General features: G+C 36.7%; 1 protein-coding gene and 1 long non-coding RNA gene across 10 annotated transcripts in view; one reads left to right on the top strand and one right to left on the bottom strand.

Moving 5' to 3' along the window:
* LOC115220259 (zinc finger CCCH domain-containing protein 4) overlaps positions 1–6,907 on the bottom strand; it is a 29,923-nt gene extending 23,016 nt beyond the window's left edge. Inside the window, exon 1 of one of the 9 annotated variants that reach the window (XM_036509893.1) lies at positions 6,793–6,907. The gene's annotated coding sequence lies outside the window, so the exon portion shown is untranslated. Of the gene's footprint in view, positions 1–640; positions 741–2,237; positions 2,393–3,293; positions 3,553–4,924; positions 5,101–6,094; positions 6,391–6,573; positions 6,751–6,792 lie in introns of those variants that run through there. The other 8 variants (XM_029790357.2, XM_029790361.2, XM_029790359.2 and 5 more) reach the window with 8 other exon arrangements.
* LOC118766510 lies at positions 6,314–6,518 on the top strand. The gene is made up of 2 exons (XR_005002446.1): positions 6,314–6,407; positions 6,454–6,518. It is a non-coding gene; the product is annotated as an uncharacterized LOC118766510 (long non-coding RNA).
* Positions 6,908–23,348: the final 16,441 nt, after the last annotated feature.

Below are 23,348 nucleotides of genomic sequence, written 5' to 3' on the forward strand. Positions count from 1 at the left end.
AACATATTTCGAGGTGAAATAAAATGTGTGTGTGTGTGTAAATGTTTATATAGTATTGTGCGATTATATGTATATAGTGTATGTGTGTATGTGTTGCAAAAAAAACTCGGAGTAGTAACTCTATTATGTGTATTGAGCACTTTTAGCATTCGTTCGTACTCCCCTTATGTATAAGTACATCAAACACACACATATACACGCGTTAATTATAAGAAAGTGTGCTGAATTTCGGAATTTCATTATAATATAGAAGTTATATATAACTTGCAGTTCGGTTTGTCAAGTAACCAAACGTGTGTGTGTGTGTGTGTGTAAGAAGGTGATGTAGTGAGATGGAAGATGAGGTGTGGTGGGGAAGGAAAGAGACTTGGTCAGGAAAAGCGAAGCAAATAAGATGAAATAAGAAAAATATATATAAAAAGGAAGGCAGAAGGGGGGGGGACGAAATCTGTTATAAGTCAGATACACATTACAAACGAGAGAGAGAGAAAGAGAGCAACAGATATATAGAGTTTCTTTCGTCATTATTAGTGAGAGGGAAATAGAAGAAGCAAGGCTGATGGGAGATGGTGACTAGAAGGAAAGTTTGTGGGGAGAATGAGGGAGGAATGAAAGGTGATCCGGTAACCAAAATATTTACATTTCTGGAAGAAAGAACATAACTGAAAAGATTCCCTGGTAATATGACACATAAAATTGATTATTTCATTTTAATGAAAAATCGAAATAATCGTACTGTAATTCACGGTACGATCCTAAAGTCCTCTGAGGAGAAGAAACTAGGAATGTTTTGTGTGCAGGGGATCACACACAGACACACACACTTGAAGAAACGGTTCTTCGCCAAGTTTAATGCTCTGGACTCGCTGAATGCCCCACGATGACGCCCCTACATCTCCATTAGAATTTCTCAAGAAACACTGGATATATGTCTATGCCTGTGTGCTTATGCTTATATATTATATATATATATATATATATATATATATATATATATATATATATATATATATGTGTGTGTGTGTGTATGTGTGTGTGTATGTATGTTTGTGCGCGCGTGTCAAAGAGAGACCGCGTCCATATGTGAGTGAAATACGTTTAAGGAAACGCAAGAGGATGTTTAGTGGGGTAGGTGGGTTCTGTTTTATACAGGGCATATATATATATATATATATATTGCGAACATTTCCAGACACCTTTATATAGTTGTTGATGACGATGATCGTGATGACCGCAATCATTCACTTCTCCCGTCAAACACGGTAAGAGATGAGGGAGGCGGGGTGGAGTTCAGTCTGGCTGTGGTCACCATCAGTCTGTCGGAGTTAATGGAATGAGATCGGAACGAGCAGCAAAAAAGAGAGTGTGGTGAACGGTTAAAACTTAACTAGCAAGCATATTGGAAAAATATTTCTAATGAATTTTTTTTACAAGTCGAAACAAGATCGAATACCAGCAACTCTTCCCACCTGATTCCTGATTAGCTTAACACACGGTTTCTAAACAAACTTTTACAGCTCAGGTAGTTTAAAGTATTCTGCAAGCATGTATGGACGTGTTTCGAAGATAACCAACATGAATGAGAGAGAGCAGGCACGAAGCCAGTTTAATAGAGGAAGGGGTATATATACAGGCGATTGAATGTCCCCCGGTTCTCTGAATTCATCGACTCCACCACCACCATCACCACGAAGGTGTGAAGGGCCGAGTCGATCGCTGCGCCAATTCAACAACGAAGTAGCGAACTGGTTATATAATAGAGTGCAGAAGAAACCTGAAGTCATCTGACGATGTATCCATACTGGATATGACAGTTACGATAAGAGTACAAAAATCTAGGACAACACAACACAATATATTATTATTATTATAAGGGCAACGAAGTGAATTCCTTGATCAACCATTCTAAAAACCAGACATGCTGCCACTTCTTCCAAAACACAGACATCCTCTCGTACATTATCTCACCTCAATACCCACCTCACACATCCTAAATAAAGGTAGAGAGGCAGATGAAAAGTTACAGCCTCTCCAACTGGCCGCTAACCATACACAAATTTCCAGGGTATATATATATGTGTATATATATGTGTGTTTTTCCATGTCCTCATAGTACTGACCGTAGGCTAGCATCCATGGAGGGGGGGGGAGAGAGAGAGAGAGAGAAAGAAGGATGCTATTTAATCAACATTATCCTCCCTTCTTCACCATTATTTCTACCATCGTGTAAAACTTACTGCGTAATTCACTTGAATCTGAGTCTTGAAATTAAGAATTATTAGATTTCGGCAGAAACATCGCTTTCATAATCTCAGACTTAAAAAGATTTATATATCTATTTCGGGCACTAATGTTTTTTTCAGTTTCCAAGTGTTAACATTAGTCATTAACGATCAAAGCTTTTCGTAAGTAATCGGGCTTGCTGCTGCTGCTGCTGCTACTACTACAACCAGCAGTAGTAATGTAGTAGTAGTAGTGCTAATAAAGACTTTGAGTGGTGGCCACAAATCTGACCTCATTTACAGTCGCCATTATGGTTAAAATAGACACTTTTTGGCAGTTTTCCTTAATTTCTGCGAAGTGATTGATTCCGATTACTTACCGTCAGTTCCACCACACAAGAAAAAATTCCCTTTTATTCCGAAACCATCCAAGGTTTTGGGGGGGACTGCTTTTTTTTAAGATAAATATATATACAATAGAGTTGTAGGATTCTATTTAAATATGGTTGTTTTTTTTATATTATGTTTATGACTATTTTTTTTTTTAAATAAAGGGAAAAAAATTATACCTGTTCTTTTCCTGTTTGCGAAATTTAATCTGATAATATAGTTAAGATTCTTATGGAAAATTTTGAGTAATAAATTGTTTTAGTGATGGTTATTAATTGCCAGCAAGAAATGGCATTGTGGTTAACAAAGGAAATGATTTAAGGTTGGATTTCCTCTCCACTTCTAAAGCAAACACTAAAAAAGAGGGAAAGCTTGAAGAAATAGAATTCAGAGAGATCCCGGAGACGACAGGGTTAAAAGACTAGGGGTTTTTTTTCTGTAAAATCTGACCCCGGATTGGAATTGAGTGAAGACTTCGCTGTACTTTGTTAATAAAGTACAGGAAATGAGGAGTAAAAAAATGTGTGATTATTATACCTCGTAGAAAAAGATGGGCGGAAGACAAGGACTGGAGGAGAGTGTATATATATATATGTATATATATTATATAATATATATATATATATATATATCATATATTAAAAAAAAAAGGTTAAGAAACGGAGAAAAGGAGAGACTAACAGTGAATAGAAAAGGATGTAAAAAAAAAAATCAGCTCCTTTTTCTTCTCGGTTGAGGATAGAAACCTTGTTTTCACCACAACTCCTCAGAGAAGTGGTAAAGCAATATATCCTATAATTTAAAGTTGAGTCCAGTTGGAGGAGTATTTTGAAAGAGAAATGTCCAAAAACTCGCTGAACGACGTCGACGAGAATCAGAAGTGTTGAAGTGATGGAGGTTGGAACTAGGTCACGTGTCGGTGCCGCACACACAATGGGGTGCAGGCAAAAGGCGGAATGGAGAACAAGGGGGGGAAACGGGAGTCGTGACGTCGACGAAACAAAAGCGAAACGAAACGAAAAAACGAATTGGAGAAAGAGAGAGAGTATGAGTAGTATGAGTGGGAGGGGGGATGGAGCGGTAGAAAAAGGGGAGTTAAATATGGAGGTGGTTACGTTTTCCAGTTTTGCCTGATAAGAGAAAATAATAGAGAAATAATTACAAGAATAGTCTTCGATGTTAAATTTATGCAAAAGAAATATATTTATATAAGATGTAATAAAATAATACTGAAAAATAAATGGAGAATTATTGTATTTAAAAAAAATTATATAAAAATATATCTTACTGGGAATTCCATATTTAATAATTAAGGAATGACGCAAATGAAATCTACGTAGTCTATACAACTACCACATATTTTCCTTTTAGTTAAAAAGATATCTATGTAAAAAGAATAAAAAATTGTTCCTATTTTCGTAATGCTTTGCCTGTTTTTAGATGTAAAAAAAAAAATTTAATTTCATCCCCCAAATCCCGAAACCAGATGAAATCGTATAAAAACTTCAACCAGTCTTTGATGTTTAATATTACTTGGAAGTTTGCGATGGGGAAGGTTGATATTAGGTCAGTGCCTCTCAGGGAGGGATTCCACACAAACTTTTGAATTAAAGATTAATGTTGTGGCTATTAACTAGAAGCACCGTTGCGTCGTCGAAGAATTCTTTGTTCTTTGGTTCGTCTATGCCACCGCCACAACCACCACCACGTTCTTTATGGGAGAAGTCTTGTTGTGATCTTCTATCTGTTAAAACTGAGGCCTAAATAGACGAATTTCTTGTTTTCCTGTTCAGTAGCAAAACCTCAACAACATCGACCGATCAGGATATATATTATATATATATAATGTATTGGGTTTGTCCTGGAGATCTCCAGGTTAACAGCTTTACTATTTGTGGGTCCTGATGTTGGGCTAATACCGAAGACAGGACCTAGCAGAACACACCAGTGTATATATATATATATATATATATATATATATATATATATATATATGTATGTATGTATGTATGTATGTGTGTGTGTGTGTGTTAAATGGCAAAGTTATCGCAAAAAGTTTCCAAATTGGAAAAAGTTTCATTGGTATTTGTTTTTCCCAAAATTTATCGATTTTCAACAATCGATGGGCGACAACATAATTAACTTTCAATGACAGATCGATTAAAATATGCCACCAATATTGTTGATTATAAATGTAACGTATCGGGGTAGGGATTATAAATAGGTTATTATTATTATTATTATTTTATCATTATTATTATTATTATTAAGGTGGAGTTTAAAAAAAAAAAAGAATATTTAGACGTTGCTACCTTCATTAACATAATTTATGTTAAAGCCAGAATTACCTTCATCTGTAAATTACAATATCCTTGCTAGTGGTTGAGAGACTATGCTAGATTAGTAAATATAAGCTTGTTTTTTTTTTCTTGTAAGTGAAGAGAGAGATAGAGGAAATAGGCAGATATTGAGAGAGTATATATAGATATATATATATATATATAGATATAAATATATTTTCTTTTAAAAAAAAATTACTAAAAAATTAAGGGAGAGATATTCCTTCTGAATGAGTTTATAGTTGTTGGTGATGTATAAATATATATATATGTATATATATTTATCCTCTTTGCTTCCTTTTTTTTTTGTTCCTAGACATAGATGATGTTTCTTTTTATTCCAAGTGATGTTAAATAGTTGTTCTCAATGGATTTTTGACTAAAAACTACCAACAGATTGTTTCGTTGGCAGAGGGAACTTGTCTTTCACTTTTGATGGCCAATATTTCCAGTACTTGGACTGGGGCTTTTTATATTATGTTTGTGAATATCATATACATATATATATTTATATATATATGTATATAATGTATATTAATGTGCGTGTATATATTACTGCTTTTCTATTCCCCTGTTCTGACAAGAATATTAGCAAAAGTAATCAATTATGGAGCGAATGGGTGAAGCAAATAGTTAAGAGTAATTATCTAAGGATATATAATGCATGGATATGTAAGAGTGAGTGTATATATGTTTATATAAATGCGTGTGTGTACATGTATGTATATATTGTGTATATATTCACTTAGTTTTTTAAAGATAGAAACAAGTAAAAACAATAATTAACACACACATTTATACGATCATTCCAACTAAACTGTTAAATATATATACAAATATATATATATGTATATATATTTCTTTTGCTTCTACCTGAAAGGAACAAATATTTAGAAAAGAGAAAAAAAAATTATACCATCAACTTATTTAGAGAAGAATTTGGTGCAATTTTGTGAAGGATTTTGTGGAAATGATTAGGAAGATAAGATTGGAAATAAAACAGTAACGTGCAGGTGTATATATATAAATATATATACATGTATGGCTGGTGTATATAATGTAAAAAAAGAGATGATTTTAGAAGAATTTGTGATGAATGAAGGGAGAGGAAAATTGAAGGAAGATTTGGAGGAGATTAAATACCTGAAGTAAAATATTTGGGATTTTGTGTTGTTTCTTGAAGGATTTTTGTGTGTAGAGATGTATATTAATGATGTTCTTTGGCCGTATATATATACATACGTGTGTATATATACATATATGTGTGTATATATGTATATATATTATATTTGAGAGAAAAATAGGGGAAGCAGTGAATAAGTTGTATCTTGTGATGGATTAAACGGTCGTATTTTGGGGGAGTTTTCACTTCTTTTCGGTGTCTCATAAAAAGATCAACAGAGCATCGAATCGTACAGGTATATATATATATATATAAGTGTATATATATATATATGTATATATATACGTATATATATGTGTGTGTGTGTGTGTGTATATAGAGTAGAGTCTACCTAATCAAGCACACATATGGAAAGGAATCACTTGTTTCTTTCTTTTTTGTGGGGGAAAAAAAAAAGTCGAGTAAATGAATAGATAAATGAAGAAAATTTGTGTTGTACTTGTGATGTTGTTTTGGCTTGAATAGAAAAGACCAGAATCATTTGCGAGACCCAAACATTCCGAAATCTCTTCAAGCGTCCATTTTTGCCCTTCTTTTTTTTTTTTTTCCTCTCTCTCTCCAAACCCTTTTTTTTTTGTTTTTTTTTCTTTAGATTTCCTATCGCTATCTCTATCTCTCTCTCTCTCGTTTCTTTTTTTGTTTTTGTGTGTTTATCTACCTCTCTTCACTTTGAAAAATGCTTAGAGGACGGCAAGAAGTTCCTCTCTTTTTCCTTTTGCACATTTCTAAAAGAAAAGATGGCGGCCTCCTCGAGAGATTCAACACACGCCCGTGACGTCACCGATGACGTCATCCCACCCACCCTTCGCTAGGGTTTTTCTCTTTCAGGGAGCGAACGTTTCCAACCTTCTACTTTCACTCCCCTCTACTTTCAAACAAATAACCAATCAATCAACCTTTATATTAATAATGACGATACTTATTATTACATTATACTCGCCAACTATATTTTTTAATATAAAATACGATTTTTTTTCAAAATCCTTGAATTTTTATCATATTTTTTCATATTTTTTACCTATTTTTTCCTATCCATTACCGAGACATAATCAATAGTTCGAACTTAGTCTTAAAACTAATCACACTTCATTTTCATGAACATAATGGTTATTATACAAATATAACCTCCTAAGTATATTTTCTATAAATATAGTCTTTTACTCTTTAACTTGTTTCAGTCATCTGACTGAGGCCATGCTGGAGCACCGCCTTTAGTTGAGCAAATCGACCCCAGGACTTATTCTTTGTAAGCTTTATTCTATCGGTCTCTCTTGCCGAACCGCTAAGTTACGGGGACGTAAACACACCAGCATCAGTTGTCAAGCGATGTTGGAGGGACAAACACAGGCACACAAACATACATACACACACACACACACACACATACATATATATATATATATATACAACGGGCTTCTTTTCAGTTTCCGTCTACCAAATCCACTCACAAGGCTTTGGTGGGCCCGGGGCTATAGCAGAAGACACTTGCCCAAGATGCCACGCAGTGGAACTGAACCCGGAACCATGTGGTTGGTAAGCAAGATACTTACCACACAGCCACTCCTATGCCTATATATAAATATTTTTTTAAAGCTTTGAATTTTCCTTTTATTTTACACACATGTTTTCCTATAAGTAATTGAATAGATGATCAACCGTCTTCGTGTCGTAAGAAGTTTGCTTCCCAACTACATGGTTTTGGGTTCAGTCCCACAGCATGGCACCGTGGGTAAATATCTTCTACTATAGTGCCAGGCCGACCAAAGCTTTGGTTGATGAAAACTGAAAGAAGCCCAATGTATAAAAATATATGTATAACATATACATGTATTTTTATCCATACACGTACATAAAAATATATATATATCTATGTGTTAGTGCCTGACCCCACCATCACTTGACAACTGGTGTTGGTTTGTTTACATCCCCATAATTTTGTAGTTTGACAACAGTGACTGACAAGGCTTTTAAAAAAACAAGTACTGGGTTCAATTCATTCAACTAAAAAACTCTTTTAGGCAGTGCCCCAGCATGGCCGCAGTCTAATGGCTGAAACACAAAAGATAAAATATATTACAATCAAATAAAAAAAAAAATTTTATTTTTGAAGTCAATTTCTTGTTAGTTTCTCCCATAATTTTATCTTCCCAAAATTTCCAGAAACCCAGTTTTTCTCCTTGTTTTGTGTGGGGAGTGTTTCTGCCATATTAGAGAGTACAAAATTCATTGACTTGACTTTTTCAGATTTAAATACAATGGAGTATAAAACAGACCACTGCATATGCCACATGGTCACAGCTGATGAGAAAGTATCTCAGAGATGGGGCCTGACTGGGACACTGCTGAGAGGGTTGTCCTAGAACGCAGTGACATAGCTAATAGGGAAGCACATTTTTTTAAATTAGCTTCTTTTTTTTTTTGTCCCTTGTTAATTACATGACCTTGGAAGAACTTTCTGAGTATGATCGTTACCAGCGTCGCTTTACTGGCCCTTGTGCATGTGCTAGTAGGGTGCCAATCCGAGCGTGATCGTTGCCAGAGCAGCCAACTGGCTTCCGTACCCATGGCACGTAAAAGAGCACCATTCAAGCGTGATCGTTACCAATGTCGCTTCACTGGCACCTGTGCCGGTTACATGTGTAAAAAGATTCGAGCGAGGTCATCGCCAGTATTGCCTGACTGGCCCTCGTGCCGGTGGCACATAAAAGCACCCACTACACTCTCGGAGTGGTTGGCATTAGGAAGGGCATCCAGCTGTAGAAACTCTGCCAGATCAGATTGGAGTCTGGTGCAGCCATCTGGTTCGCCAGTCCTCAGTCAAAATCATCCAACCCATGCTAGCATGGAAGGCGGATGTTAAACGATGATGATGATTACTTCATTTGACTAATCTCCTGTGTTTTTGAACTGTCTGCTCCTATGATGTGTTGATGGCCACTGACATCTGAAGAACCAAACGAACTTGGCATCAAAACCTCTCAACACAATCCTATGGCGATTCATCTTTTTTTTGTGTGTGTCACACCTACATTAGTAGTTGTAAGTTTCATTCATAATGACATTGTTACTAAAACATAAAATTAATGAACGTAAAATACAATTATGTGTACTATAACTAATGAAATATTTCACATAATATAAGAGAAATCAGTTAAAAATTGTTTGATACATGTCACAGCGCCCTTTTTTTATGTGGTCGCTCCCCCTAACTTTAGAACCTGGCTATGCCTCTGCTGGGAAGACCCAAGCAAATACCAACAAATGGTGGGTGCAGAGATATGCTGCAATGGCACAAGACCCTATTCCTAATTTACCTGACCTCATCATATAGATCTAAGTTCAATGAAACTATTACTCTAGCCTATGGTTGTCGACAATCATTTTCATTACAATTCCACTCAGGAATATTAAAATTTCACTGACTTAAAGCACTTCATACAAACTTCTAGATACAGTTTTATAATCTCTGCTCTATATATTACATTTCTTTTGCATCTAGAAATAATATAACAGACTTACCTGTGTATAAGTCACAATCATGTTTAACCCTTTAGTATTCAGAGTAATTTGTCAAAAGTAATCCTTATTTATTGACATTTTAAAAAATTAATTTGGTATTATCTCATGACTTCAAGAATTGAAAGATATAATTGTTTATTTTTAGAATTGACATTGCAGGGTAGCAGTGAGATGCTGGTTCTGGCCAGTTTGAGCATAAAATAGGTAAAATATTTCGGCTGGATAGAGCCGGTTTAAACACTAAAGGGTTAAGTCGCATCTCTAATTTAATATTAAATCTTGGTATAATTTTTTTTCTCTTCATAGTTTTAGCTTTGCCCCATATACAAGTCACCAAGTTTAATGTTAAATCTTGGTACAAATTTTTTTCCCTTTATAGTTCCAGCTTTACTCCAAGTGTAAGTTATACCCCAGTTTGTATAAAATAGTATGACTTATAGATGAGTAAATACAGTAAAATGATGAGGCCACACAGCAGTGGACAAAATGAATATTTTATACAATTACATTTCAAACTTAACTTTTCATAATCATTTTCCACTGAAGTCAATTGGCTCAGTTGAACTTGTCCACTACCTTTTCGCAATCCACCATGCTGCAGTCCCATAACTTTGTTGTATCCCTGGCAGGGTAGCTAAGCAGGTTCCATGCCTTGCCAAAGAGCAGCCTGTAACTATGCTGGGCATTGTTGTCCCTCCATGAAGTGTTTTCAAAATACCCACATACCCTTGTCTGAGTATGTGTGTGTGTGTATGTGTGCTTTGCAACTATGTACCATGTTTGTATGTATGGCTGTGTATGTCCATATGTATTCTTCTCTGAATAATGTATAGTCTATTGACTTAATTTTTCTTCTCACTAGACCACTGGTAACAAAGATTTTTTCTATAAATATTTTTGCTACCCTAAGATTTTTTAATATATATATAAATATATATACATATATACACACACACACACACACACACATATATATATATATACATTTATATATATATATATATATGTGTGTGTGTGTATATGTATATATATATATATATCAAGAATGTAGTTGTGTAAAGCTGGAACAATGCGAGAAGGTAAAAGGTAAATTACAAAATGAAAAGAAAACAGAATAAAGTTGCTGTTTTACTTCGTATTTCTGTATTTTGGGGTGAAGACCCCCTTCTTCAGGACATTCAGAAAAGTGGTGGTTGGAAGAAGTTTGTTTGCTTTTCATTTTGTAGTTTACTTTGTACCTTCTTGCATTGTCCCAGCTTTACACAACTACATTCTTTAAAGTTATACCCCACAATGCTTCACAAAAACTACCTCATTTTAATATATATATATATATATATATATATACAATTGCAGCGTGGAAGGTGTTTGTAAGCCATTTAAGAAACACACAAAAGCCATTCAATTCACTTCAACATTTAAGTTTAATTTGTCAAAATATTTTTGTCAGTGAACAGGTCGCGGATTTTAGCGACGAAAATATTTTGACAAATTAAACTTAAATGTTGAAGTGAATCGAACAGCTTTTGTGTGTTTCTTAAATGGCTTACAAACACCTTCCACACTGCAATTGTTTTCGTTCCAGCACACGATTTCAGATCAAATCACTTGCTATGCGAGTACATCTCCGTAAATATAATATATATATATATATTATATAATATATATATAATATATATATATATATATATATAGTTAATCCAAACATGAAAACACAAAGAGAAAACAGAACAACGCGAGGACGTGGAACAAGTATAGTGTTATTGGACGCTCAGGAAAGGAAAGAAAGGAGGACTTAACGTTTCGAGCGGAGCTCTTCGTCAGAAATATAGGAAAAGGAAAGGTCCAAGGAAGGGAAGAAGGAGGGGAAAAAATCGCCAATGATACACATATAGTATATATATATACATACATGTATATATATATATATAATATATATATATGTATGTATATGTATATATATATATATATATATATATATATATATATATATATATATATATATATTATATATATATATATATCTATATAAAATATTATTGAGACAAAACCACTATTTTGCAAAACAAACAAAGACTAATCAATACATAAAATTTAATAAATAGTCAAAAAAACCGCCACTACAATCGTTTCTGTCTTGATCGACAATCTTCAGGTGGACTTCCAATATTCAGTACAAATTATGAAGTAATAATTTGTAACTGAATTATTGGAAGTCCACCTGAAGATTGTCGATCAAGACAAGAAACGATTGTAGTGGCGGTTTTTTTGACTATTTATTAAATTTTATGTATGATTAAGTCTTTCCTTGTTTGTTTTGCAAAATAGTGGTTTTGTCTCAAATAATATTTTATAATATTTTACTATAAAATTGGATTTAATCCTAAATCTGATTTTTTTCCCTGTAAATTTGGATATATTCCCTAATATTTATTATATATCTATATATATATATATGCATATATATATATATATATATATATGTGTGTGTGTGTGTGTATGTATGTATGTATACAGCCTCAGAGTGTTGCTTGTACCATTTCTCAGAAGTTTTGAATTTATAATGCTGACATATTATCCAGTGTAGTTATCAACCAACTCTGTCATGTCTTGATTTATACTTTAACGGTGCTAAAACCTTACACCCAAAGATTAGGTGCTCCACCGTTTCAATCTCTCATCATTGCAGTATCAGCACTTTGGATTTACTCCATTGTTCATCACATTGGCTTGGTAGTTCCAGGTTAGTAAGCTCTGATCCTGAGCATCTAAGATAAAGGTTTCCCCTCTATGTCTTTAGCCCTGAGCTCCATATCCACTGATGTGTGTGCTTCTGGTCTATATCAGCTTGTTTGCTATGGGCCACATCTTTGTCATGCAGAGGTTTTTTATCCCCAGTTATCAGCCAATTGTTCAAACACATTTTGCTTTGCTGTTGATTTTACCTTCTTTATAACGACAATTGCAGCATTTTCATCATGCTGTTCAACCTGGGTGTTATGCGTGAACTCACTAACAAATTTTTTGTTCTCCTTCATTACAGAATGAAGCTTCTTTACATCTCTTATGGTTTTTGACAAGTTTTAGCATCCAGTCATTGGATGTTTCAAGATATTTAGCCAATCTGATTGTAGTAGTTTTGTAAGAGATTTCAAATTGGATCAAGCCTTGAGCTCTGAGAAGGTAAAGATGATCCGTGTCTGCCTTTGGGTGGTGCATCTTATTGCAAGTCAGCAGCTTATGGATTTTCCTGCCAATCTTTCTTATTTTGATTATTATTATTATTATAATTATTATTATTATTATTATTACAATATAAGCGGCTTAATAATGATTTACTAATTGATTAATTTGTAGGCAACTCAAAGTTCTATATAAAATAACCGTATCATTAAATATTTCCCCTCAGTTCTTTTTTTTTTTTTTTTTAGTTACACATTAAAACATTGAGAATTTTTCCAGTTTAGATTTAGGTAAATGTTTATAGATAAGCTCTTTATATGATAATGCAGAGAGATTTCTTATTTTTTCCAAAGTCCACTACATGTCACCTAAAAACCTACCTTACATCGTTACTGAAATGTGCTGTCAAATACTATTAATAAACTAGAGAAACAATCTTTGGGATGTTATCTATGGTGTTCCATGACCCAAAAGCATTACCCCAAAAGCAATATTCTGAGTGAAGTTTCTCTTGTGTGGGTCTCATAATATTTTGTATGTGTTGAAGTCCAGCTTTATTATTTTCAAATTTTATGGTCGGCTCTTTGAAACTGCTGGATATTTTCCATTTTAATGTTTTACTTTTGTATGATTAAGGATATCCGGGTTCTTTTTTTATTATTTGCACTCCTTATCAGTACAAAGTTTGGGATTTGAGAGTTTTGTTGATGTTGTGTGTGTGTTTGTCTGCTTTGCCTCTTTTTGCCTCTTTTTGTTGAGGTGGGTGCTACAGCAGTGGTGAGGGTGACAGTGATGGTGGTGGTGGTGGTGGTGGTGATGGCAGCAGTGCTGGCAGTGATACTGGTACTGGTGGAAATGGGGGCGGCAGCAGTGGGGGGAGGCTGTAGAAGGGATGGCAATGGGGGGGAGCAGTAGCTGTGATGGCAGTGGCAGTGGTGGAGGTGGTGGTTATGGTTGTGGAGTTTTAGATTTGTCTGTGTTTGGAGTGTGGGTGGGGTTTTGGTACTGCAGTGTGTTTAGAACCGTGTTTCTCACACACACACACACACTCTCTGTCACTCTCACTTTCTCTTTCATTCTCCCTCTCTCTCCCTTCTCTCTTCCTCTCCCCTTCTCTCTCCCTCTTGCTCTCTCTCTCTCTCACTCTCAATATATATATATATATATATATATATATATATATATATAAAGTTAATCCAAACAAGAAAGCACAAAAAAACACAACAACGCGAGGACGTGGAACAAATATGGTATTATTGGACACTCAGGAAAGAAGGAAAGAAGGAGGGTTTAACGTTTCGAGTGGAGCTCTTCGTCGGAAACATAGGAGAAGGAAGGATCCAGAGAAGGGAAGACAGAGGAAAAAAAATCGCCAACAGTACACATGAGGTCACATTTTATATATATATAAAATGTGACCTCATGTGTACCGTTGGCGATTTTTTTCCTCCGTCTTCCCTTCTCTGGATCCTTCCTTCTCCTATGTTTCCGACGAAGAGCTCCACTCGAAACGTAAAACCCTCCTTCTTCCCTTCCTTCCTGAGCGTCCAATAATACCATATTTGTTCCACGTCCTCGCGTTGTTGTGTTTTTTTGTGCTTTCTTGTTTGGATTAACTTTATATATATATATATGTATGTATGTATGTATGTGTGTATGTATGCATATGTATATATTTCTTTGGTCCTTTTTCCCTCTTACAAGATGAAATTTCCATGTTGGAAAAATCTGATGCAACGGAGGAATGGAGGTATGTTTTTGTTCCTGTTTATGTTTGAAAGAGTGGGGAGAGAGAGGAAGAGTGAGAGGGAGTAAGGCTGAAATTTTCCTGAGTGAAACGTTTTGCTTCTGTTATTCTGGACGTCATTGTGGCTGCTGCAAGTTTTCCGCTGTTGCTGGTCTTCAAAACGTACTAGATCATAGGGAAAATACACTGCTATTAGAATTATTGATGTCGGCAAACTGGCAGAACCATTAGCATGCCAGGCAAAATGCTTAGTGGTATTTCATCCATCTTTACAATCTGAGTTCAAATTCTACCAAAGTCAACTTTGCCTTTCATCGTTTCAGGGCCGATAAAATAAGTACCAGTTGAGAGCTGGAGTTGATATAATTGACTTACCCACTTCCTTGAAATTGCTGGCTTCGTGCCAAAATTTGAAATCATTATTATTATTATTATTATTATTATTATTATTATTATTATTATTATCACTATTATTGAGTGAGAGAGCAGTGCATGCCATCAAAGTGACACTGGGGTAAAATATACGAAACCCAATATACCCATCATGACTACCCGTCTGATAAGGGTACACCAGGCACATGCATCACAACCATATGTGCACAACATGGTGACCTCATATCTAAATAAATAGCGCATGACCGTACAGTTGGGGCCCAGTCAGAATTTTCTTCAGGTCAAGAAGCCTATCCTGATCAAAAGGTCCCTGAATAAGGGTTGTTTAAGAATGTTGAACGAAACACCCAAATTTCCAAAGGTGAATTATCCAAACCCCAAAGAATTCCTCTCGACACACGGCTATGATGCTCCCCCACTTCTTCTGCTCATGATCAGAGATGCACATATCATTAGCCACTAAGGGACATACTCAACTGGTTAAGGTCAAACAACTGACAAGCAAGTCTGTGGTATTGAGCAAAATATTTGCTGTAGCCCATCTTTTATACCAAGACAAAACAATGTACATGATAACACTTCCAATCAGTTAAGATCAGAAGCCATGAGAACCGCTGCCTGGTACTGCATCAAGGCATTTATCATCATCATCATCATCATTATCATTGTTATTATTACCATCAAGGTGGTGAGCTGGCAGAATTGTTAGCATGCTGGGTGAAAAGCTTAGCGGTATTTTGTCTGCCGTTACGTTGTGAGTTCAAATTCCACCAAGGTCAACTTTGCCTTTCATCCTTTTGGGGTCAATAAATTAAGTACCAGTTATGCACTGGGGTCAATGTAATCGACTTAATACCTATGTCTGTCCTTGTTTGTCCCCTCTATGTTTAACCCCTTGTGGGTAATAAAGAAATAGGTATTTCATTTGCCACTACGTTCTGAGTTCAAATTCCTCTGAGGTCAACTTTGCCTTTCATCTTGTTGAGGTTGATTAAATAAGTACCAGTTACACACTGGGGTTGATGTAATCGACTTACCCCCTCCCACCAAATTTCAGACCTTGTGCCTATAATAAATAGAAAGGGTTATTGTTATTATTACCATAAACGTGGTGAGCTGATAGAATTGTTAGCACACAGGGCAGAATGCTTAGCGGTATTTCATCTGTCTTTACATTCTGAGTTCAAATTCCACAAACTTTGTCTTTCATCCTTTCAGGGTTGATGAAATAAGTACTGATTACACACATGGGTCAATGTAATCAACTAGCCCCATTCCCTAAAAATTTCAGGCCTTGTGCCCTATAGTAGAAAGGGTTATTATTATCATTACTATTATGCTACATCATTGAAATGTGTCTTAGGACTCACTTGTTTTACATTCCTGACAATAACACACTTTTAATTTCCTTCTAGGCTTTGCAGCTAAATCTCATAATATAAAAATAGTTCTTTCATGGGAGGAATTTTATCTTTTTATTCTGTTGGGATACATAAAAGATGTTGCAGACAGAAAGCATCAGCTGTCTCATTCAACCAAGAACTGGGAAACAAAATTGTGAAAATATAAAGATTAAAATGTTAAACGGTGTCAAGTTTCCTACTTGCCTTTGAGGAGAAAAGAAAACAAAAAATATTTTATGCTATTTTGATGCCAACAGACTTTAGGATACAAAACATTTGGCAGAGAACAATTATAAAGATAAGAAATAAAATGGATAACACCTTTAGAAATGGTTATCACAAAAATCTAAGGAATTTTGAGAGAGTTAAGGTACATTATATACCGTAAATCCTTGAGTATAGTCCGCCCTTGAGTATAATACATAGGGGATTTTTAGGGGGCTGTACCTCTGAAAAACCTAAACCTTGTACATAATATGCACCCCCCTCTCTAACTTGAGTCAAGGAGGTCTATATAACATCCTTGGTTTGTAAAAATGTATACACTAACGTCCTTTATTATTATTGTATATATTACATAATGCAAACGTGTAGCTTTTTTGTGCATTTTGTTTGTAGAAAATAAAGAAATAACAGTAAAAACGTTTAATAAATGTTGCTTATTGCAAATTATGGATGATTCTTTTATGACTTCATTGCTTTCAGGCTTAGCTTAAGGTATTTTCGCACCCGACATCACAAAATGCGTCTGAATAAACATTGCCGGACAGCAAATAGAGACTCGGACATTGCTTAGAAAATAATTCTCATTTTTAACCTCATATATAGTACGTACTAGGGAATTTGACCTTTAAATTTTGAGGGGGAAATGCGGATTATACTCGAGGATTTATGGTATTGTTTTGAATAGTTGTTAAAATAGTGTTGTTATGACAACGTAGATGTTTTTTAGTGTATGTGGGGGTGGAGGGAAGAGAGGTAGGTTTTTCCAGATTTTATCATCCTTGTAAATGCAACAATTAACACAGAAAATGTGTCATTCAGGAGTAGTAGATATATTTTTCGGTTCAGTGGTGGTGGAATGGTGGCATCAGTTGATCTTTTGATTAAACCAAGGATACCATGTTTCCATTGTTATGGCTGGTCATGGAGTTACCATTGGTTTTGTATCTATAATGTTCTTAGCGATACAAGCAGCCTGTCAAATCTGTTGGCTGGAGGCACATAACCTCTCTACAACTGGAGGTAGGAATACGGTCTTGGTCAGTCAGGTTCATGAAGAAAAACTTTGAACAAAATTGTACTGAGCCACATCACTTCTGAGCACAATGGAGTAATTTTCCTTTGACCAGTTCCAGTTATGTCCAAACAGGATCAGTTTATGCACAATTTCCATTTCCTAGTCAGCAAGTGAGGAATTCCATTTCTTCAACATGAATTTCTTCTCATGAGGGCACTTTACTTTTGGAATTTAAGAGGGCCCTCAGGTCAAGCAAATTCTTTAGGATCTTCACCCTTTGACCAAACAAAGCTTTCACCATCTTCTCTCAGGTGTGGTCCAAGTTGTTCCAGGAACTTCCATTTAATTCTGCATTGCATATCCTCTTCTTTTAAATGTGATACATAACTGGCCAAAAATATAATGTTATGTCTCTCTGAGATCCTAAAAGAAGACTTGTGGCTGTTTAGACATTACTTAAAGGGACCTTCTGTTGTTCCAGCATAATTCCATGTCCATGTCCTTATGCTAAGGTATACATAATCTCTAACAGCTTTCAGCTATTTCTAGAATATCCCAGCTATTGGAATATCATGTCAAGCAAGGATCTAGCTGCTTTGGAAAAGTAGTTACAAAATCACATGTTCATCTGCTGTTCAAACTGGAATTTTAGTGACATACAAAATTGAGCACTCAGAGTGTGTACCTGTTAGTTTTAGTCACCCTGACAAAACTCCTCATATATTTTATGAATATATATATGTGTGTGTGTGTGTGTGTGTGTGTGTGTGTGTGTGTGTGTATATATATATATATATCATCATCATCATCATCATCATTTAACGTCTGCTTTCCATGCTAGCATGGGTTGGACAATTTGACTGAGGTCTGGCGAACCAGACTCCAATCTGATCTGGCAGAGTTTCTACAGCTGGATGTCCTTCCTAACGCCAACCACTCCGAGAGTGTAGTGGGTGCTTTTTACGTGCCACCAGCATGGGCATGAATGTTATTTCACAGTTCCTGGTTTCTGTCTTCAAACTTTTAAGATATTATTTGTCTGTCTGCTTGCTATCCATCTATCTATCAGTCTGTCTTTCTCAGCCTCTCTCTCTGTCTCTCTCTCTCTCCTTTAACCAATATGCATTCAAGGGAAAAGGTTTCATTAATAATAATTGCTCAGATGTATTTCTATGGGAGTTTAATTATATCTCAATGCTGCCACATTTTAGAAACTATAAACTGAAAGAAATTGTTATACTGGTGCTGTTTTATCATCATCACTATCTTCTGCCTCCTCTGCCTCTGCATCCTCTCCATCATCATCGTCGTCATCATCATCATCATGTCTTCTCAGAAACTTACTTTTTTTTATTTTCTTCCATTGACATGAAACTTCAAAAATTTTAGACAATTAGTGACTTTTATGCGTTTTGTGAGAGTAATAGTGGTATAAAGAGAAAGGAAATGACACAAATTGGAAGTGAAAACAAGGTCACTGACTCACAGGAAGTTCATTTCTCAAGCACTTCGAGTTAATAATAATAGTCTCTACACAGGAGCAAGAATTCAAACTTTGGGGAAGTAGAAAATTGTTTAACTCAAACTCAGTACTTGAATACCACTTATTTTATAGACCCTAAGATAAGGCAAAATGGACCTCAGTGAGATATTGTGGGACTGTGGGGAAGGGTGCCTTGATTGAAGTATAGGGTCAGTGACATCATGAGAGCAGCTGAGAGGCCTTGCCAGAAGGATATGAGTAGGTGAGGTCACAGAGACGTCCTTTTGGCAAAGCCCCTCAGCCCCTCATGTGATGTTTGAAAGAGATCAATAATATGAGAGGACTTGTGAGGCAAGTGGGCTATTTTGGCCTAGAGCCTCAGTCCAAAAACAAAAGAGGTCCACACCTGTTGTTTTTTAGCTCATCTGACATCACTGACTCCTGTCCTTCGAGCAAGACCCTTCGGCCACTTGCATGATGTCACTGACCCTATACATCCAGTAACCTGTCCCCCACTAGCACCTCTTACAGACTTTGAATGTAAAGGAAAGGGACTAAATTCTCAATACCTACTATCTGCAAATGAAATCTACCAATTCTGCTTATCAACTAATTTTACCATCAACCACACTTCTTGGTATTAATAATAACAACAACAATATGTATATATGGATGGTATGGCCATGGGATTACAAAGCTCTCTTTGCAGCCATGAGCTTTCGTCTTTAGTCTTTTGTCTTTAGTCTCACTGCACAGCACATTGGACAAGGGTCTTCTACTGTAGCTCCGATCCCATCAATACAATAACTTATGAGTGCATTTCCACTCACAAGGCTTTGGTCGGCCCGAGGCTTTAGTAGAAGACATTTGTCCAAGGTGCCACGTAGTGGGACTGAACCCGAAACCATGTGGTTTGTAAGCAAGCTACTTACCACACAGCCACTCCTACTCCTATGTTGTCAATAGAGAACTAATATATAGATTTTCAATACTACCATTGTTCTTCCAATACAATGTATGTTGACAACTGCACAACCTTCAGTGCACTGTTGTACTCTTCTCAATAAACTACTGAGCTGTTATCAACAAATGACCGCATTCATCCACCATCTTACTCTCAAATACATCATTGCTGGAATAACTTTGAAGTTTAGTCTGAAAGCACATGGCTTAATGGTTAGAGCATCGGGCTGACAATCATGATGTAGTGAGTTCGATTCCAGGAGTGGTCTGTGTGTTGTGTTCTTGACTGACAGAGAACCAGAGACTATTAATATTAGAACTTACTATTAACCCTTTTACTGCAGAAATCAGATATAATAATAATAATAATAATAATAATTGTGTACAGTGCTCAGGTGCACTACAACTCATCTAAAGTGTATATATAATCAGGTGTAGTTTCGGCGGATTTCGGAAATTAAAGGATGCAGTGTCATGGCAGTCAACAACTGACGCAGGCAGTTTATTCCATGCTTCAGCAACTCTGAGCGTGAAAAAATGTTTCCGAAAGTCATGGGAGCTGTGTTGTTTTCTGACTTTGTAGGCATGTCCACGTGTGTTAGATACATGGAGATCAAAAAGGTGTTCAGTGTTGTTGTTGGTGAGGTGGTTGATAACCTTGTGGGTGTTTACCAAGTCCGTCGCCAGACGCCGGAGCTTCAGTGAATCCATGCCCAGGGAAACAAGGCGCTCAGAATATGGTAGGTGTCTGATGGAGGGTATGCGTTTGGTTGCACGTCTCTGGACAGATTCCAGGAGGTCGATGTTCTGAGCAAGATAGGGATTCCAAACTGATGATGCGAATTCCAAGTGTGGTCGTACCATAGCTGTATACAGTTTTAAATAGATGGCTGGAGAGCGGCTAACAAAAGTCTTGCTGAGTGATGCCAAGACACCCTCGGCCTTCTTGACAATTTTAGAGATATTCTTTGTCCAACGCAAATCACTGCTGACAGTGATGCCTAGGTCACGCTCGCAAGAGGATTTCTTGATATCAGTGTTGTGGAGGGAGTATGTGGACGCAGGTTTTTTCTCCCAAAATGCATGATGGTACACTTGTCCACAGCCAGTTTCAGTTGCCAGTCTGTGATCCATTGCTGCATTGTGTCTAGGTCTGATTGCAGGAAAGAGTTGTAGACATCAGGATCAGTCCTCTTGATTTCAAGGTACAGCTTGATGTCATCTGCATATTTCAATACTGTGGCATTCTTTAAATTGGCATCTATGTCATTAATGTATGCCACAAACAGGAGGGGACCAAGGACAGATCCCTGTGGTACACCCGATGACATCTCATATGGTGTAGAGTGCTGTCCTAGAACTGTGACTACCTCCTTTCGGCTGAGGATGAAGGATTTCAACCAGTTAAAAAGGTCATCCCCCACACCCATTGCAGAGAGTTTCACCATAAGCCTTTTGTGTGGCACAGAGTTGAAAGCCTTAGCAAAGTCAAGGTAGACAACATCCACCCATGAGCCACTGTCAGTGATCTGAGTAATGTCCTCAAGGAACTCGACAAGCTGGTCACTGCAGCTGGAGTTAGGGACAAATCCATATTGTGAGGGTCGGATGGACTGTGAGAGCTCCAGAAGTTCCAGAGTGTTTCTCTGACACACGATTCCATCAGATTTGCAATACAGCTAGTGAGACTGACTGGGCGATAGTTGACAGGTGATGTGCGGTCACCCTTTTTGAACAGAGGAATGACACTGGCAGTTTTCCACTGCTCCGGAGTAGCACCATTGTTGAGACAGTACTGGAAGAAAATAGAAAGCTGGTGTAAAAGGAAGTGCCTGCCACGTTTGAGAAGCAGGTATGTAACTCCATCGAGACCAGGGGACAAACAGCACAAACACACACACATACATGCTTGCATACACACAATGCACATATGCACACACACACACACACTTCAGTTTTCTTCAACCAAATTCACCCAAACGGCATTGGTCAAGCTGGAGCTATAGCAGAAGATACTTACACAAGGTACTGTGGAGTGGGACTGAACCAGAAACACACAGCTGCAAAGTGAGTTTCCTAACCACGCAGGCATGCCTGCCATATATACAGAGTGCGGTGAATATATTGTCGTCTAAATTATGCAAAAATGAAAATAACACTGACATCTCATTTTAACAGATATATTTACCAAAATTACATAAAAATATATTGAAATTCTAAAGAGTAAATTTATTCAATAAAATCGCCATTGGCTTCAACCATGGCCTCCAGACGACTTTGGAATCTCCTGCAATTCTGGAAACAAGGTGTTTTGTTCAGCATCCTTAAACAAACCTTATTCAGAGACCTTTTGAGTGGGATGGGCTACTCAGCCTGAAGAAAACTCTAACTGGACCCCACCTGCAAAGTCATGTACTGTTTATCTTGATACAAAGTCACCATGTCATGCACAAATGGTTGTAAAGCATGTGCCTGATGTACCCTTACCAGACAGGTAGTCATGATGGGTATACTGGACTTTGTATATCTGTACCACAGAGTCACTTTGATGGCATGAGTTGCTCTCTCATTCAATAATAAAATAACAATGGTATAGTGATATGTCTTCTGGACAGTCCCTTTGTTCAAGTTGATGAATGCTGCTACAATCCTTGCCTTCAGTTCATCTTTGGTGTTACAAGGAGTTTTGTTGGTCTCTCACTCAACTGCGCCCCACGCATAATAATCCTGGGAGTTGCTGTGTGAGGAGTTAGGTGGCTGGATGTTAGGAGTGATGTGGTTGCAGAAATTGTCTGACAGCCACGACTGGGTTCTTCTGCTTGGGTGGCATGGTGCAGAGTCCTGTTGCCAGACACAGGGTCTTTCTGTAGCCATCCTCTTCTCCCAGGCAGCACTACCTCCTCCAGGCACTTGATGTAGGCTTCCGTGTTGAGTCTGAGGTTGTGTGGGAAGATAAATGGAGGCATAATGTCACATCACTAGTGATCACTCCAAACACCGTGATGTTGATTGGATGTTTGATTTTTATCATTCTCAGTACATGTTTTGGGGACACAGCAAGCCAACGGTTGTTCTGTGTGTTCACCATCTATTTGTATTGGAGCTTCCAGCATGAATACCAAGGAGTACAACATGTTGTTTCCGAATTTCTGGTAGAGTGAATTGCATCATGGTGCTGTTTTTCTCACAGACAGTGCCCAACTGACCCCACTGTACTGTGTTTCCAACAAAATCAAAAACAAACACTGCACATGCACGAAATTAAAAATATAAAATGGTGACA

This window comes from Octopus sinensis, linkage group LG16 (assembly GCF_006345805.1).
Source record: "Octopus sinensis linkage group LG16, ASM634580v1, whole genome shotgun sequence".
Taxonomy (NCBI): domain Eukaryota; kingdom Metazoa; phylum Mollusca; class Cephalopoda; order Octopoda; family Octopodidae; genus Octopus; species Octopus sinensis.